Below are 17860 nucleotides of genomic sequence, written 5' to 3'. Positions count from 1 at the left end.
ATTAGTTCTGAGGTGCTGAAAATGGCATCTTGATAAGTGAACTGATTTGTCTCACTCTCGCCATGGCTACATGTCCTCTATGACCTCATTGTCTAACCCAAAGGCTCCCCACCTCAAATGTCAGTCTGGATCTTTTTGCTCTTCTCTTCAGTTTCCACCATAGCCCATCCCCCTCCTCTTGGCCTCAGTGCTGATGCCCCTTCAGAAGCCTTCTCCCTCCCCCCACCCGTGTCCCCAGGCAGTCTTCTCTTCTTTTTTCAGCTCTACCTCAGGATACCTTACACAGTGTTTCCTGAGGATCACCCTCTCACTCCTTTGCCCTTCTTAAACTAGGCATCCTAGACTGTGAGCATAGTGTAAGACGCATATAGGATTCCTCCTGGTATTGACAAGATATGCATCGAAGAGGAGTTCAAATGTTTATGGGGTATTTCTTGAGCGGTGATCCTATAAATTTCCATGTCTCGACCATCCTCTTTATTCCTGTGTACCTTACCAGTCCTCTACTTCTTTCCATATTCCAGATTAGTAAATTTATTGGTACCCTTGGGCCACCATAACAAATTATCACCAACTGGGTGGCTTAAAGGGACAGAAATTCTCTCACAGTGCAGGGGGGACAATTGTACAAAATCAAGATGTCAGCAGGGTTGGTTTCTTTTGGGATGTAAGGGCAGAACCTGTCCCATGCCTCTCTCCTGGCTTATGGTGAGTGATTGCTAGCAATCTTTGGTGTTTCTTGACTTGTGGATGCATCACTTCCAAGCTCTACCTCCATATTCATTTCACTGTCTTCTCTGTCTCTGTGTGTCCTCTTCTTTCTCTTCTAAGGAAACTCTAATTGAATTATAGGCTTCCTTAATCCAACATGATCTCATATTGATCCTCACCTTGATTACATCTGAAAAAAATTCTATTCCAAATAAAGTCCTATTCTGAGGTTCCAAGTGGACATGAATTCAGGGAGGACATCATTCAACCCACTGTAGTTTACCCTCTAGCCCCTCAAAATTCACATCCAGTCCATGCACAGAGTACACTCACCCCATCATCTTCTAAAGTCTTAGTTCATCCCAGCATCAATTCGAAATTTCGTATCTCATGTAAATATCATCAACTCAGAAAGTCCCAAGTCTCATTATCTAAATTGAGTATGGGTGACATTCTGGGTTTCCTCCATTCTGTGGCCAAAGTCCTCTTCATCTAGGGCCCTGTGAAGCTAAAAAACAAGTTACCTGCCTCCAAAATGCAGGCACAGGCACAGAATAGCCATTCTCATCCCCATAGAGAGAAGCGGGGAGGAATAAAGAGGTTTCTAGTCCCAATCAAGTCCAAAAACCACAAGGGCAAATTCCATTCAGTTTTTAAGCCTGGGAATAATCTACTGTGGCTTGATTTTTTCTAACAATTTGATTATGTAAAAATAAAGAAATATCTACACAGCAAAATAAGCTATAAGCAAAATTAAAAGACATTGGGACAAGCGCAACTTACATTATCAACCAGATGTTTCCTTTAAAAGATAAAGAGCCTCTGAAAAATGATACAATAAGACCAACACCCATTAGAAAAGTGGGCAAAGAATAGATGAAATAGTCACAGACAAAGAAATTCAGTCAACTCTTAATTATATGAAGAGATGATCCATATCACTCGTAATGAGGAAAATACTTTAAAACTTTGCCAAGATGAACGATATAAGTTGGACAACTCATTTGGAGGGCAATAGGATGGTCTCTAATGAAATTACCAGTACAAATACTCTTTGATCCAGCAATTAATTGCACTTCCGGGAATTTATCTTACAGATCAATGAATGGATATGCAAAATGACAAAGAACAGGGTTAAATACTGCAGCTCTGGTCATGGTAGCAAAATGTTAGAAAATATGTGAGTGAACATTAGCAGGGAACTGTTTAAATAAAGATATTATGCAGCCACTAAAAAATGAAAATCTCTTTATATCAAGGTAAGGAATGTTCTCCAAGGTATATTTGTTAAATGAGAGGGGGAAGAAAAGTAGTCTGCAGAAAAATAACATGTGGGTATATTTGCACATGCATGCGTAATATATCTCTGGAAGGCCACTCAAGAAAGTATTGACAAGAACTCGTTGGCCAGGGGCTCTCTAAAATTTTTTGTAACTTCTGAATTTTGAGCCCCAAGAATAGCTTACCTATCATGATTAATTAATTGATTAATTAATTAAATTCTTTTAAAGTTATTAGAGACTACCAGCTAAGCATAGAGAGTTGTGAGCTATATCTGATATAGCTCTATTGCCTCCTGAAGCCCACTAAGTAGACAGTGAAGGAAATTTTTTAAAAGTCATGTATCAGCAATGGCAAAAAGAGAAGACAGTCACCAACTTGTGATGACAACAGAATCTTGGAAGGAGGGGGAGGCTATCACCCCTTGCCTCCAGGAACTGGGCCCCAGGATTTTTAGTGGGGCAGAGCCAGAACGTACATACTAAAAAATGAATGGAGATATAAACACTTTATTCAGAACTATTGAGATAGATAATAGAAGGTACATCTAATAGAGTTGAAAGTGGTTGGCTCAGGAATGGAGGTTTATAGGAACTGATGGGACTGAAGACCACCATTTTCACTATAAACTATAGCTTGAAATTTTTAAACTATATGCATGTATTATCACTTTGGAAAAAGTGCCTTAAGAAGTTCTTCTTTTTCTTCTTCTTCTTCTTACTGTTATAATTATTATTATAATTCACAGCATCACGTAAATACACTTGAATTTTTGCTAACATGGATAAGCCTTTACAAAACTAGAAATGACCAAAATTGACCCCCAAAAAAGTACAGAAAGATGTAAACAGACTAATGAACCAAGGGGAAAATTAGAAAAAAAATTAAAGAACTGTTATTATTACCACAAAAAGATAATTAGTATTATAGATAATTTTTTTCAAATTCCCCCCCAAACTCCATATTTTTAAATAACAAGAAAATTGTTATAAAAATTCCTTTTATTATGGGATTATTCAAAACAAAATCTAAGCAAGTAAAATTCATCCATATAGTAAGAGAATTATTCCCTACGATGAAATATAGTTTATCATTGCAAAACTGGAAAAATTCAAAGAAAACTAGCAACATAGTAAACAAAAGCAAAAACCATCCGAAAGACTTGATAAAATTCTCTATCAACCTTGAACAGAAATCAGGCAGGTATTAGGAATAAGAGGAAAAATAAGATATGTTTTCTGTGAATTTGGTGTGTTTTTTATATTTAAAAATGTAAAAGGGATTATTTAACATGCAAAAAACATTTAATAAAACATAATGCATATTGAAATTATCTCACCCATTGAAAAATAACTTTGGAATGATTCTGTGAGTCATAGACTCACAATGAGTCTATGACATGTCTATGTCTTCCTCTGTGAGATTTCTGTTCATGTCTTTTGCCCATTTCATGATTGAGTTGTTTGTTTCTTTGGTGTTGAGTTTAATAAGTTCTTTATAGATCTTGGAAACTAGCCCTTTATCTGATACGTCATTTGCAAATATCTTCTCCCATTCTGTAGGTTGTCTTTTAGTTTTGTTGACTGTATCCTTTGCTGTGCAAAAGCTTCTTCTCTTGATGAAGTCCAAATAGTTCATTTTTGCTTTTGTTTCTTTTGCCTTCGTGGATGTATCTTGCAAGAAGTTACTGTGGCCGAGTTCAAAAAGGGTGTTGCCTGTGTTCTCCTCTAGGATTTTGATGGAATCTTGTCTCACATTTAGATCTTTCATCCATTTTGAGTTTATCTTTGTGTATGGTGAAAGAGAGTGGTCTAGTTTCATTGTTCTGCATGTGGATGTCCAATTTTCCCAGCACCATTTATTGAAGAGACTGTCTTTCTTCCAGTGGATAGTCTTTCCTTCTTTATCAAATATTAGTTGACCATAAAGCTGAGGGTCCACTTGTGGATTCTCTATTCTGTTTCATTGATCTATGTGTCTGTTTTTGTGCCAGTACCACACTGTCTTGATGACCACAGCTTTGTAGTACAACCTGAAATCTGGCATTGTGATGCCCCCAGCTATGGTTTTCTTTTTTAAAATTCCCCTGGCTATTTGGGGTCTTTTCTGATTCCACACAAATCTTAAAATAATTTGTTCTAACTCTCTGAAGAAAGTCCATGGTATTTTGATAGGGATTGCATTAAACGTGTAAATTGCCCTGGGTAACATTGACATTTTCACAATATTAATTCTGCCAATCTATGAGCATGGAATATTTTTCCATCTCTTTGTGTCTTCCTCAATTTCTTTCAGAAGTGTTCTATAGTTTTTAGGGTATAGATCCTTTACCTCTTTGGTTAGGTTTATTCCTAGGTATCTTATGCTTTTGGGTGCAATTGTAAATGGGATTGACTCCTTAATTTCTCTTTCTTCAGTACTCATAGTGGATTGAGTAAAGATGAATAAGACACTGACCCTGAATTCAATAATCATAATCACTGTCATGGTCATTATTATAATAGCAGACATAGTTTATGTGCTAAACCTGAAAACCTTACATAGAAATAGTGACCTGTAGCTCCCCAGGCAGTGGGAAAGGCACTGGATGGTTGAGCCAGACTGGCAGGATGTTGGATCGCATGAAGGGTTTGAGGGAAGGGAGAGAGAAGCTTATAGTCAGGGAGAAGAAATTTGGAGCTGGAGATGCTGGAGGGGTCAGTTACAGGTGAGGACAGGTACCATATGGTACATGGCAGTAAGATGACAAAATGACAACTACCCAAATGCCCCAAATTAGAGTAAGATAAGCTGTGTCATGACACTTGAAAGCAATGAAGTACCATGTAGCCATAAAAGACAGAAAGAACTATAAAGGCCATAAGGATGCAACAATAAAATAATGCTAAGTGGAAAAAATAAGAGAATAGATGATGAAGACCCCAAATTAAAGGTGAATAAGATCTCTGCACAGTGATAATGACAGAAAGAAATCATAGACAAGGGTGAATAATTTCCAAAAGAGTCTCTTTGATTCCTTCATTGTGTTATGTAAGCATGCACTTTTTTTTTTAAAGGGAGAATATCTTTGCTCACTTCCAAATTATCTCCTCTGCTGAATCAGAAGTGACCTGTCATGATTCTAGAAATTCCAAAGGAAATTCTTTTCTCTTGGGCCTACAATTAGTTGTTCCTTATGCAAGCCTGAGGGGACATTTATAAATAAAAGACAGGTTTAATAAACTTCACCAAGTAAGTCCCAGTTCAGAAATGCCAGCAGATGTCTGAAACAGCTAAGAACATGAACAAGTTTATTGTTTTATTTCATCTGGAATATCCACAGTGCCAATGAGTTTCTACAACTGGAAGCTAGTCTAGAAATCTAGTCTAGTGGATTTTAATGTATTTTTTTTTTAATTTTTAAAGTAGGCTCCAAGTCCAACATGGCCTGAAATTAAAAGTCAATGCTCTACCATCTGAGCCAGCCAGGTGCTCCTAGTCTAATGGATTTTAAATTCAGTTCCACAGAGCTGAGTCAGAGACCACTTATGGGACAAAGAGGTGACAGAGTGACAAGCAGACCCCATTCCTTTGTCTCTCCTCCACACTCCCTCCTGGTGCTCCAAGCATACAACTACTTGGAGCAGTATATGCTTCATATGCTGGGGTTCCCACACTTGGCACCATAGGAGAATCAAGTGGGAAGATTTAATAACATCAGAGTCCCTAAACCCTAAACATACTGGGGTCAACCCTAAACCCAAGACATACCGACTCAGAATTTCTAATAACAGCCTAGCAATCAGGATAGCTTCAAAGTTCTATATTTGATTTTGTTGCAAGCCAAATACTGAAAAACTAGGGTCGGAAAGAGAGAGATATGCAGCCTTTGCTCCTACGCTTCCAGTTATGGGAGCTTCTTCTCCACAGAAAGCAGTTTTAATGACTGAAAGCGAACCAACATTCCTTGAGCTGAACTCACTCTTTTTACTTTCTGATGCTACACATAGCCATTGAGTTCCCTCATTCCCAGGGCAGGTGAGGTGACAAGAACTGGAGGCTCTCCTTCCTTTCTTCTGCTAACCAACTCCATCCACCTTGCCACGATAGTCAGCAAGATTCAAGATTCATAAGTCATAATTCTGTAACTTCTGGCTAGACCCAACCCAATCACTCAGAGTACTTCTGCAAGACTTTTTAAAACTAAAGCCAAAACCAAGAATCTTTTCTTTCTGAAGTCTTACGGCTACAAAAACATAAATTGGGAGCCACTGCTGGCCATGTCTTTGGCCTTGTTGTAGTGGATGCTGTGATGAGCCACCAGATGTGCCACCAGATTCGTGATTGATATGTTAGCAAGTGCTCCCCTAAATGCCATGAATTTTGCCTGCTGAAGGCTCACAATTTGCCCTGGGCAAAGGGAGCTGCCTCGCCCATGCTTATCATACCCTGCATGTAGCCAGTCCACATCCGGAGATGGGCTAATATAGAAATATAAAGACCTGGCTCCTGTGTCTCAATCGAGGACAACCCCAAAGAGCTGTCCCCACTCAGAGCTCCCTGTGGGGTTGGCTAACGGTTTTGTTCTAAAAGCACTGCAGCCTGACTTCTCCCTCCACCCAGTCCTACTGCCTTCACTCCTCCACAGCGGAGGAGGCTGTTGTTCCAAACAGCCTTCCAAGCAAATCTCCATCTTAAGAGTCTATTATCTCACGGGCCCAACCTATGTTACTATGGAATCCCACCTACAAGGAAGAAATGGATCCGAGCAGTGACCATTGAGATGAGAGGTACTCAGAGGGAACCCTGATGTCACCTGTGGTTCTCCAGTTCTCTTCTTCTCCCTAATCTTCCGGTTGTGTATAATCACATGTGGTTCCAAATATCCCACTGTCCTGATAATGTGATGCTCAGATCTGAGTATCAGTGCCCAAATGTGGACCTGCTAGGCCAGAGTATGAGGGAATTTTATACTCATCATACTTCTATTACTTTAGCTGGAGATTAGCTCAGCTTGTTAGCATCCCAAAAATTCTGTTGGCTTATTGGAGCTTGTGTTTAACAAAGACTCCTACATCCCTTTCTGTTAAGCCAGCTCCCTCTGCCTGCATCCGAACATCAATTATGCTTCCCAAAAATCTGCCTCAACTTTATGACTGGCAATATTTCTTACCCCTTTTAAACACATGCTCCAAACATGAGCCAAGATCTGGAAGGGGCTGGCTGGGGAAAGGGGGTATGGGAGGTGTATTTGGCTGTTGATAGTATGAAAATAGTAAGTATTTGGAATATACTTTTTTCCCAAAACTGCCCACATTCTTCACCCATCCCATATCAACCCCCTTGAGAATTATAAAGGACATCTCTGATGATGGCTTGGAGTTCTTATAGACTTTATTTGGAACATTTAATCAGACTTAAAGTGTATTATGCACATAACAAAAGTCCCAGTGATCTTGCCAGTAATGTGGCTATATTTGACTATTCTTGGTTATTAAGTTCCACCAAGGAAATTGAAGTGGTGACAGATTTGGAGCAAGTTTATTTCTTTCATTTCTAACTAGGAAATGTTTGGAGCTAGATGAGACTTTAGAGATCTTCCATTGCCTCAATGGCAGCCAATCCAGTCCCCTGACACTCTTGGCTCCAAGAGTCCATGGCGGACATTGCTCATCGAACCCAGCACTCTGCACACGGAGTCCCACTACATCACTTTCCCAGACTTCCTCTCTGGGAATAATGCCCCAGAATTCTCAGCGTACCACACGAGACAGCTATTTGCCAATTAACTGATTCTGGCAAACTACATACAGTTAATTTTCTTCACCCATCCCAGCAACTGTACTTTTTATATTGATCCAAATTATATTATGATTAGCAATCAATCTTAAATTCCTGGTTCCCAACTCAGTGTTCCCTCCACCTACCGCTTTCTGAAAATTTTCCAACCTTTTCAACCATTATAGACCTACAAACTGGTCAGGTGTGCAGAATTCTGCTCCCAAATTCAGCAGGTGTGTCCTCCATTACCGAATGGCTTCAAAGCCATTCCTCATGATGCTTGTGACATATAGGAGAATGTGCAAGCCATCTGGAGGAGAAGAGGTGGTTGAGCTAGGGCTCAGTATCCAGAAGGCCTTGCACACTTCAATAATAATAATAAAACACTAAGACAAATAGAAACATGTCCTGTACCCAGTGACTCATAGCTCTAAGCTAATCCCACAATGGCCCCACCTCACTATTAAAAAAATGAGAGACAGACAGAGACAGAGGAAAATACAATTCCATGTATGTCCATGTATGTCTGTTTGGTAACCATACCAACCATAAACGGGAAGTAATTCCTGACAATTGTTTTGTTTGAAGTCGAGGCCATCCCTCTGGCTCCTGAGTCACCACCTGGGGCCCTGAAGAAGAAGCAAGTGGCCCTTGGGATATTTGGCCCCCCTTGAAAATGCGAAATCCTTCTAGCACTAATACCTCACACCAGGAGAATTGCAGAGCTGTAGTCAGGATGGAAAACAACCAGCTGGCATGAGGTGCCCTGGGAGCCAGTCAGAAATTACAGGATGATGTGTCAGGATCCAGGAAAAAATGGGTGTGATGATCATGTCATTCTTTCTTCTTGGCACAGAAAGAACACACCTGAGTCTCCAGCCTCCATCCTCCATCCTAGAGAGTCTGAAGGCCAAAGTACAATGAACCTTAGGGACACCAGGCACAATCTCAGCGCTTAACAATGAGGCCTAGAGAGGGGAAGAGACCTGGCCAAAGGTACACAGCAAGTATGGCTGATGTTTCCAAGAGTAGGTTCTTGGAAAGGGGTAAAGAAGCTAAAAACATGTAAATACCAGAAGCAATGAGAAGCTGAAAAAGTCATCCAGCAAAACACCACTTACTGTTTGTAGATCTGCTCGCCAGAGAAAGCAGAAGTCCCAGCCCCAGCCCCAGCCCCACTGGATCTCCCTTCTTCCTCAGCTCTGGCTCTTACTAAGGCAAAACACTAGCTAGAAAGTGACTCACTTTGGGCATAGACTTAGTGACTCAATTTCTGCTCTCTAACCACTAGACCAAGCTCCTTGAGACTTTAGGGGGATTTTATGACATCTATAACTAACTGGCAAGAGAGGAATCCTTGCATGAATGATAAATAGGTATTTTGTGAATGCATAGTGATGGGTTGCTTGAAATAAAAGATGAAGTAGTTCATAATTAATTCAGCATGCTTTAAGATAGGATCAATGCTCAGATGTACTATCCCTTTTAATTCTCATAACAACCCCATGAGTAAGTCAATATTGCTCATTCTGTGTTTTCAAAAGGTAAGGGCCAGACAGGATAAGTAACTGGAAATGCAGTTTTAGAAAGGTTAGGTGACCTACCCAAGGGGACAGAGCCAGGATTCAAGGCCAAGTCATCTCAGTTTCTTCTGTCCTCTACCCTCGTTTCCTAAACCCACACCTGACTATAGCTTTTTTCATGTGACAAGGCATAATTAACTCTATTATTTTATCAATACAGCAGTTCTGTGGGATGTTGGCAAAGAATTTGTCACCTTAAAAAAAGAAAAAAAAAGACAGGTTTGGAGGTAGAAAATCAGCATGGCCTTGAGAAAAGTCACATCTTGTATATGAAATCAGCCTTCCTCCCCCGTTACATGCGAATTACTAGAGCACCTACGTGGTAGGTTTACTTTAAAGATGAAATGACATAATGTAAGCAAGAAGCATTTTGTATAAACTGCTAAGTGTTATTTAGTGAAAGGTGAATAGGGTCATAGAGTGTGACAGAGATGGCAACAGGACAAACGAAGGGCGAACCCAGCCAACTGCGTCGAGTGTAAAATCATTAAGTGGCCCATAGCAAGTGGTAATAGTAATATGTATCTACGTAAGCCTAAAGCTTTATAGTTTATATAGAGTTTTTTAGAACACAGTGTCCTTCACACCAATAACTGATACCATGGTTTAAGATCTTTTTTTTTTTTTTTTTAAGATTTTCTTTATTTATTCATGAAAGGCACGGGTAGAGAGAGAGGCAGAGACACGGGCAGAGGGAGAAACAGGCTCCATGCAGGGAGCCCAACGTGGGACTCGATCTGGGGTCTCCAGGATCACGCCCTGGGCTGAAGGTGTCGCTAAACCGCTGAGCCACCCCGGCTGCTGGATACCATGGTTTAAAACTTTGGTTTTTTTCTTTCAGAAGCCCATGTTAGCAACGATACCTAAGTCCAGCAGCTCTCTTCTGAGGTATGTGCTGTGTAGTTATGGAAACAGGCATAAGGGTCTCTGGCCCCTGGCTCCAGAGCCAGTAAGTGGAGGACTGGGTTTGAACCGAGGTCCGGCAGGCCTCTCAGACACACTGAGTACCAGCCTGGGGCAGACAGCCACAACTCTATCACTCCCTATGTAGATACCCCTAAGTAGACATTGTCCCCTAAGGAGCTCCCTAAGTTCCTCCTGAAAAAGAGCGGCACTCTGGCTGGTGGAAAGAGCTGGAAAACTCTTTCCCAGAATGCAGCTCTGCCCTGGTGGAGAGAATGAAGCCTTCCCACGTGTCTCCAGGGCTCACCTCAAACGACTTTCTCTGCCCCCATGAACAGCAACTCATGCTGCTCTGAGTCAGGCCTCTTGTTTCGTTCTTATTTTTCTCCCCAGCATATTTTCCCACTGTGCTTTTTCTGGACTTCTTCTTTCCTTAAATCCTCAACTCACCCCACAGAACCCTGCCCTCTCCTTTCTCCCTGGCCCCACTTCTGCATTTTTCCTTCAGCCTGTGACCTATTCCTGAGTTCACTGGAAGACCCCAGCCTCCTCCTGCCTGCATCAGAGCCCCTGGTCCTCGGAAACCCAACAGCATATGGTCGAGGGAGTGGGCTCCAGAGTCTGACTCTCTGGTCTAAATCCAGGCTCTGCTCTTGGAGGTCGTGTGACCCTAAACCAGCAGCTTGGCTTTGATATAAGCCCTGAAGGACTGGTCCCATAGAACCACCGTGAGGATTAAAGGAGATAATGCTTGTCAAGGGCACACTACATGATACCTACTCTCAATGTACTTTTATGCACCTGGGATTCGATCATTGGTGCTCTCTTCCCTATCCTTCCTCCAATCTCTAGGCAGATATCTCTTTTTCCCTAAAGCCAAGTCCTCCAATTCCTCATTCCTTCCAACCTTCTCCAGGAATCTGGTCCCCGAGCTGCTCTTCTATATCACCTACTTTCTTGTCTGCCCTGTATCTCCTCATCCTCCTCTTGGACCTTCACCCCCAGCAGCCTAGTCTGGAAACCTGACACTCAACCATAGTCCCAGAGACCAATGATTCTTCTCACCCTGCCTCCCTGCCTCTGCCTCTCCTGGCATATTTCACTCTCCTCCATGCTGCGAACCCCCCTCCCTTGGTCTCCCTACCTCCCCCTCTCCTATCTCGCCCCCTTCTTCCCTGTGTTCTCATTCCTGGAGGACACTTTCTCCTGCATGGCAGATAGTACTGATCCTCCAAGTATACCTTAGCCAGATGTCTCTCATCATTCCTATCAGTTTTCAATGCTCTGAGTCTGCCCAGTTTTCAAATCATGATTATACATTTATGCTTTCTCTGAGGTATAAGCATCTCAGATACATCTCTTATATGTTCATGTGTCCCCTTACAATGCCAAATTAAATGCCAGATATAGAAAAGGCCCTGAGAAAATGTGCATTGATTGATTAATAAGGAATCAGTCTGCAAGCTTTAGGGAAAAGGGGATGTCTGAGTTAAGAATTACACTAGCTAACATTTCCCCATCCTTACTAAGCAATGGAGTTAGGGCCAGTAAAACAACAAATGAAAGAATGGGGTTTACCACTCTGCCACACATCTTGCACGTATTGTTCATTCGATCTTCAGAACCATTCAGTAAGTACTATCATTATACCCATTTTGCAGAAGAGGATAAGTGATTTGCCAGCTCTCACCCCAGAAGTGAATGTTAGAGGTGGCCACATATCTGCTTGCCAATGAATTCAACTCAATATTTACTAAGGCCTCCCATCCTCTTTATTTTTTTCAAAACATACACAAGACCTACAGAGCCCTAAAAGTGACTGTAGTTCCTTCTAAAAGTCAGGTAAGTGTATAGTCCAAGGCTTCCCCAATCCCAGTGCCTTTGTCTCATTGCCTGTGAGTCAGGATATGACCTCAATTCAATACAAGCAATAACAAATAGCACCTGTGACTATATTTAGAAGCATTTGAGACACTCTTCTTATGTATAATTCTGTATACATTCTTCATAAAGATGAAAGTCAGTATTTTGAAGGTTAAAATTGCGTTTGCCTTGAAAAATAATTTAAAAACACACTAAAGCTTTTGTTACAATCAAACTAAAATATTCTGAAGAATGCTATGTGTTTCAAACTGTTTGAGTTGTGCTACTCAGAACTAGAAGGAATCAAGTCAATAGTGCCTTTTATTTTTAAAGTCCTGTGCTTGTGTCTATGAGCCATGGAATAATAAATAAAATATTATTGTTTTCTTCTCAAATGTATAGTCTAGAAGTTGAGTTATTGGGATAAGCATAGTAACAGAAATAATCAGGAGGTCACATTTATTAAAACAATTAGCCCTGTAGGGAGAAGTATAAATGAAGCCGTTATTCAACTAACCATGCAAACAAACAGAATTTGAACCTTAACTAAATGTCTTAGTTTATTCCTTTATTCAACAAATATTTCTTGAATTTCTACTATATGCCAGCCATTCTTTCAGGCTCTTGGAGATAAAGGTGAAGAAGGCAGTCAAATCTCTTTCCTTTTTGGGTCTTACATGACCCAAGAATTTTTTAACAGATTTTATTTATTTATTTGAGAGGGAGAGCAAGAAAGAGAGAGAGCACAGGAGAGGGAGAAGCAGACTCCTTGCTGAGCAGAGAGCCTGACTTGGGGTTCCATCCCAGGACCTGGAGATCATGACCTGAGCTGAAAGCAGATGCTTAACCAACTGAGCCACCCAGGTGCCCTGTGACCCCAGATTATATGACATAATGTAGGTAGTGGTAAAACAGTGAGAGAAGGTAGCAGAGCATGGAGTCAGAAAGTATCCAATGAAGGAAGAGGGGGCTTGAGGTCTAGAAGTCCAGGGTGACGTCACTGGGAAGATGATATGTGAGGAAGACTTGAGTGAGGGGAGAGAGTGAGCCACATGAGGTTCTGGGTTAAGAGCATCCCAGCTAAAGGGGAGAATAAGTGCAAAGGTCCTGAAATAGGAAGCTTGGCGTCTCTGAGGAAAGGCCAGTGTGGCTGGGAAGATGTAGGGAAGGAATGGAGATCAAGTTAGAAAAACAGAAGAGGTAAAACTTTGAGCTCTGAAGGGTCTGTGTTTTCTTCTGCATGTTTTGGGAAGCCACTGGAGGGTTCCAAGCAGAGGAATGACATGTATAATCTATGCTTTTAAAAGACTACTCTGGTGCACCTGGGTGGCTCAGCTGGTTGTCGGTCTGCTTTCAGCTCAGGTGAAGGATCTCGGGGTCCTGGGATTGAGCCCTACGTCGGGCTCCCCGCTCAGTAAGAAGTCTACTTCTCTCTCTCCCTCTGCCCCTCCCTCCACTCACATGCACACGCGCTCTCTCAAATAAATAAAATCTTTTAAAAATAAAATAAAAGACTACTCTGTAACTGGTTGTTACATAGAATAGTCCCTGAGACACCAGGTGATTTCTAAAACAGTTGGGGTTTTATGGCTCGTCACGTTCATCCGAGATGACTCTACTGAGGAGCGAACAGAGATCCCGGGGTACAGAAGGCGGTTTGGCTGGTGGCGGGGAGGAAGCCGTTCCTGGCAATGGTAAATATGTGTGTGGTGATGAAGCAGAAGTCAGTAAGTTATGTAAATTAGCAGTTCCCGAAGTAGCTTGTGTTCACACTATTTTAAGGTGTGGGAATAAACTTCATACAATAAAGAGTTGAGTCAGCCCGGGAAATACTCTCTTTAGAAAATGTAACCCGGCCTCGATACTGGAGGCCTCCTCACAAACTTCAGGGTGCTCATTACACCTGGTCTCTTCCAGACCCAGCTGAAGTTGGCAGGGTTCCCCAATGTATTTGACCACAGGATCCTTCACCTCCCACAATGCTGGGAAATCTCAGTGTGACAGCTTCAGCTTGAAACCAGCTAAGACCTATTTGGAGATGAAAACAGGGGTATAATAAGTAATAGACCTTGAAGCCAGGGATCGGGCATTTGGGGTTAATATGAGGCCAGTGTAAACTTAGCAGAATTTGATGAAGTTCATAACAAAGAAAAACATGAGAAGGTCACTTTTGCTGTCCTGTTTAGAAGTATAGGTAGGATAGAGCAGAGCTCTTGGAGCACATCAAGGATGCTCCCACTGGTGTGTGGGAAGAAAACATGACTTCTGGCTGTATTTATCTTGCTTCAAAAAACCATAAACAAATTCATATTCTAATATTTCATGCATAGACTGAAAGTGGCACATGTCATATGATTTATGAATATGTACATTAGACTTAGGTGTTCAAATGTTATGGATAGGGATCATGGAAAACTTGGAGTGGGATGACCTGGAGAAGGAAGTGCCTGGTGCTTGTACCAAGCTGTGGTTGTGGAAATAAAGGAGAAAGAGCAAAATCAAGAACTTGACAGGAGTGGGAAGTGCGGGCAGAGGGGATGGGGAACAGGAGGTGGTCGTTAGCAGAACTATGACAACATGGGCATGGAGGGGACGAATGAGAGCTCCAAGGTTAGGAGCTCTGGAAATGACTGAAGTTGGGGAAATTGAGAAGAAATAGAACAAGGCAGCCAAGCAATCATTATGCACCCATACTGTATCCCTTAGAGTACTTAGCCCACTACCTGGGACATAATAAGTGTTCAATAAATGTTGGCAAGATGAATGAATGAGTGATTGACCAAAGCAGTGATGGAGGATATGCAGAAGGCTTGGCAAAAGAATACAGAATAGGAAAATTGGGGCAAGATGAAAACTGTCTTCCAGATCAAGATTCCACAAATGCTAAATCCTAAAAATAAAATTTAAAAAGACACCATAACATCGTTTGATTTTTTTTTTCGTTTGATACTTATTAATTTGTTTTTGACTTGAAACCAATACTGTTTTCAGAAGAACGATTTCTTGGATGTATCTATACTTTTTATGACGGACTTTAAAAACATTATGTCATATATGTTCATTGCAGAAAAATCAGAAAAGGCAAGTAAACAAAAGAAAAGGAAAAAAAATAAAGCATATTATATCACCACCCAGAGATAACTCATGCAAATTTTACAAAAATGGGCTGGTACTATATATATTGCTTTGTAATTTTCACTCAACGATATGTTCTGAAGATGTATTTATTTATTTGAGAGACGGGGGCGGGGAAGGGCAGAGGGAGAGAGCAAGAAATTCAAGCACACTCCACACTGAGCATGGAGCACAATTCAAGGATTGATCTCACCATCCTGAGATTTTGACATGAGTAGAAATCAAGAGTCAGATGCTTAATTGACTGTGCCACCCAATAATGTGTTCTAAGTATCTATGCATGTCAATAAATATGCTTCCATGAGGTCATTATTAACAACTGCAAAACATTCCATTATATGGGCATATTACAATATACTCAACCAATTCTCTACAAATGCACCAGTAAGCTGGTTTTTTACAACTTTGCTTTCATTCTAAAGATGCAATATATATATATATATTGCATCTTTGTCCATGTTCTCAATTAGCTCCCCAGGCTTCATATCTGGGGGTTGAATTACTGAGTCATTTTTAATTGTCTTTGATGTGCATTTCCAAAATGCCTTCTGGTAATTGTGAATGAGATTTTGTAACTTCTGGGAACTCTTTACTTTAAATTTCACATTTCCACATATTCACACCTTCCCTGTTTTTCGCAGCAACCCCATGGGCAGGACTCAGGTGAAAAGCATTCCAAAGCGGGTATAAGCCATTCTCAAGGTTACACAGCACTCCCACTGGGCTCCTATGAGGGCACTTTGCACGTCACTGGATGAGATGCCAACATGTCAATGAAAAATATCAGTACCCTGATCCGTAATTTTCTCCTCAACAGCAAAATACACGAGCTCAAGTTTCTAATGAGGGTGTTTCAAAATTAAACAATACTTTGACATTGAATTCTCTTTCCTTATAAAAAGGCTTCCTGATACCTTGCCAAATAACTAACTTTGCTCTTGAGTAAGTCCCTTTGTTAAAAATGGTTGCTTATAACTGGCGCCTGGCTGCTAGTAATGTTTATGGTATCTGAATGCTCTTGTTTGCCTTTAAGCAGTAAAAGGGTCAGAGAAATACAGAGCTCCAAAGATCATTTCAGCGGCACTCTCACCAGGAGAGATAAGGAAGCCTGTCTGTGTCTAACTGGGCAGTGACTTGCCCAAGGTCACCCAGTCAGTGAGTAGCACAGACAGGATCAGAGGAAGAAGTCTCTTGACCTCCAGCCAAAGCTCTGGTTAGCATCACAGAACCTTAACTTAAAATCATGGCGTCAATCCACATAATTTTGCATTTGGAGAAATTGAGGCCCAGAAAAAGGAAGTAACTCTACTCAGTGCTGCACAGGTAATGAACAGAAGAGCATGGGTGAAGGCCCAGGTGTCCTGACTCCCAGTTGTGAGTACTCTACTCCACTAGAATCCATGCCCCAAAGCCAGGACCAGCGTAGGTTGAATAAAGCATTCACCTTCAGTGCAAATTTTAAGGAGGTATTAAGATAAATAACATTTATATTTTTAAACGAAAATTAATACAAAATATGCATAAAGAACAAAATATCCAAACTTTAAGTAAAGACAGAATCTGACCCTACATTTACATGATTCACTTCATTTGCTTCTTCCTCACTTTGGCCCTGTGGTATCCTGTCTTTTATTTAAATGTTTGATATTTTGCTCATCATGGATACGTTTGCATGAATTTTTGTGCCTGAGGAAAGTGCCACACTCACCTCACCCAAGTCCTAGTGCTCTAGGGAGACCTCCAGAGTCTGAGCCTGAGGAGGCAGCATAGGTGAGGCTCCAAGGATGACACAGATCGCAAAGGAGCAAAGAACAAAAGGCCTATGACTAATGGGACCAATCACCTGCACAGAAGAGCCCTCCAGCTGGGTCCTGGGGCCATGGCAACCAAAGAAATTGTTTATGGACCTAAAGCTGTTAATAACTCAAGTTCTCATGACACTAACTTGAGGTATTCAAAGATTAATCATTTAGTATTCTGTATAAAGTTTGGTATTTAGCTTCATAAAATCAGATGGTTAAGCACTGGGTGTGAGGAACTGGTTTGTCAACTAATATGAAAGAAATCTGGGCATTTTAATTGACCACAAGCTTAACATGACCCTATGATGGGAGGTGACTGTCAGCAACGCAAATGGAATCTTGTGCTGTATTCATGGGCTCATGGTGTGTGGGATTTGTGAGTCTAATTCCTTGGGAAGTCAGAGACAAGAGAACATATTCTGGCCTCTCTGTAAGGAATTCTCAAAGGTTTCTATTGGAGTCTGGAAGGGTCATTGTTATGCCTTGAATCGTGCCCCTCTCCCCAAAGAAGTTCAAGTCTTAACCCCCAATGAATGTGACTTTATTTGGAAACAAGGTCTTTGCTGATGATCAAGTTAAGGTGAGATTATTAGAGTGAGCCCTAATCCAATATGACTGGTGTCCTTATCATGAGAGGAACTTTGGGCAGAGGGACAGACACACAAACAGAAAAAAGCCACGTGAAGATGAAGGCAGAGATGTGGGTGAAGCATCTGTAAGCCAAGGACCAACAAATGTTGCCAGAAAACCACCAGAGCCAGGAGAGGGGTATACAACAGATTCTCTCTCATGCCCTCAGAAGGAATTAACCCTGCTGACACT

This window comes from Canis lupus, chromosome 4 (assembly GCF_003254725.2).
Source record: "Canis lupus dingo isolate Sandy chromosome 4, ASM325472v2, whole genome shotgun sequence".
In the NCBI taxonomy this organism is placed as follows: domain Eukaryota; kingdom Metazoa; phylum Chordata; class Mammalia; order Carnivora; family Canidae; genus Canis; species Canis lupus.
The sequence above is the reverse complement of the archived record's forward strand: the minus strand, read 5'-3'. Positions refer to the sequence as shown.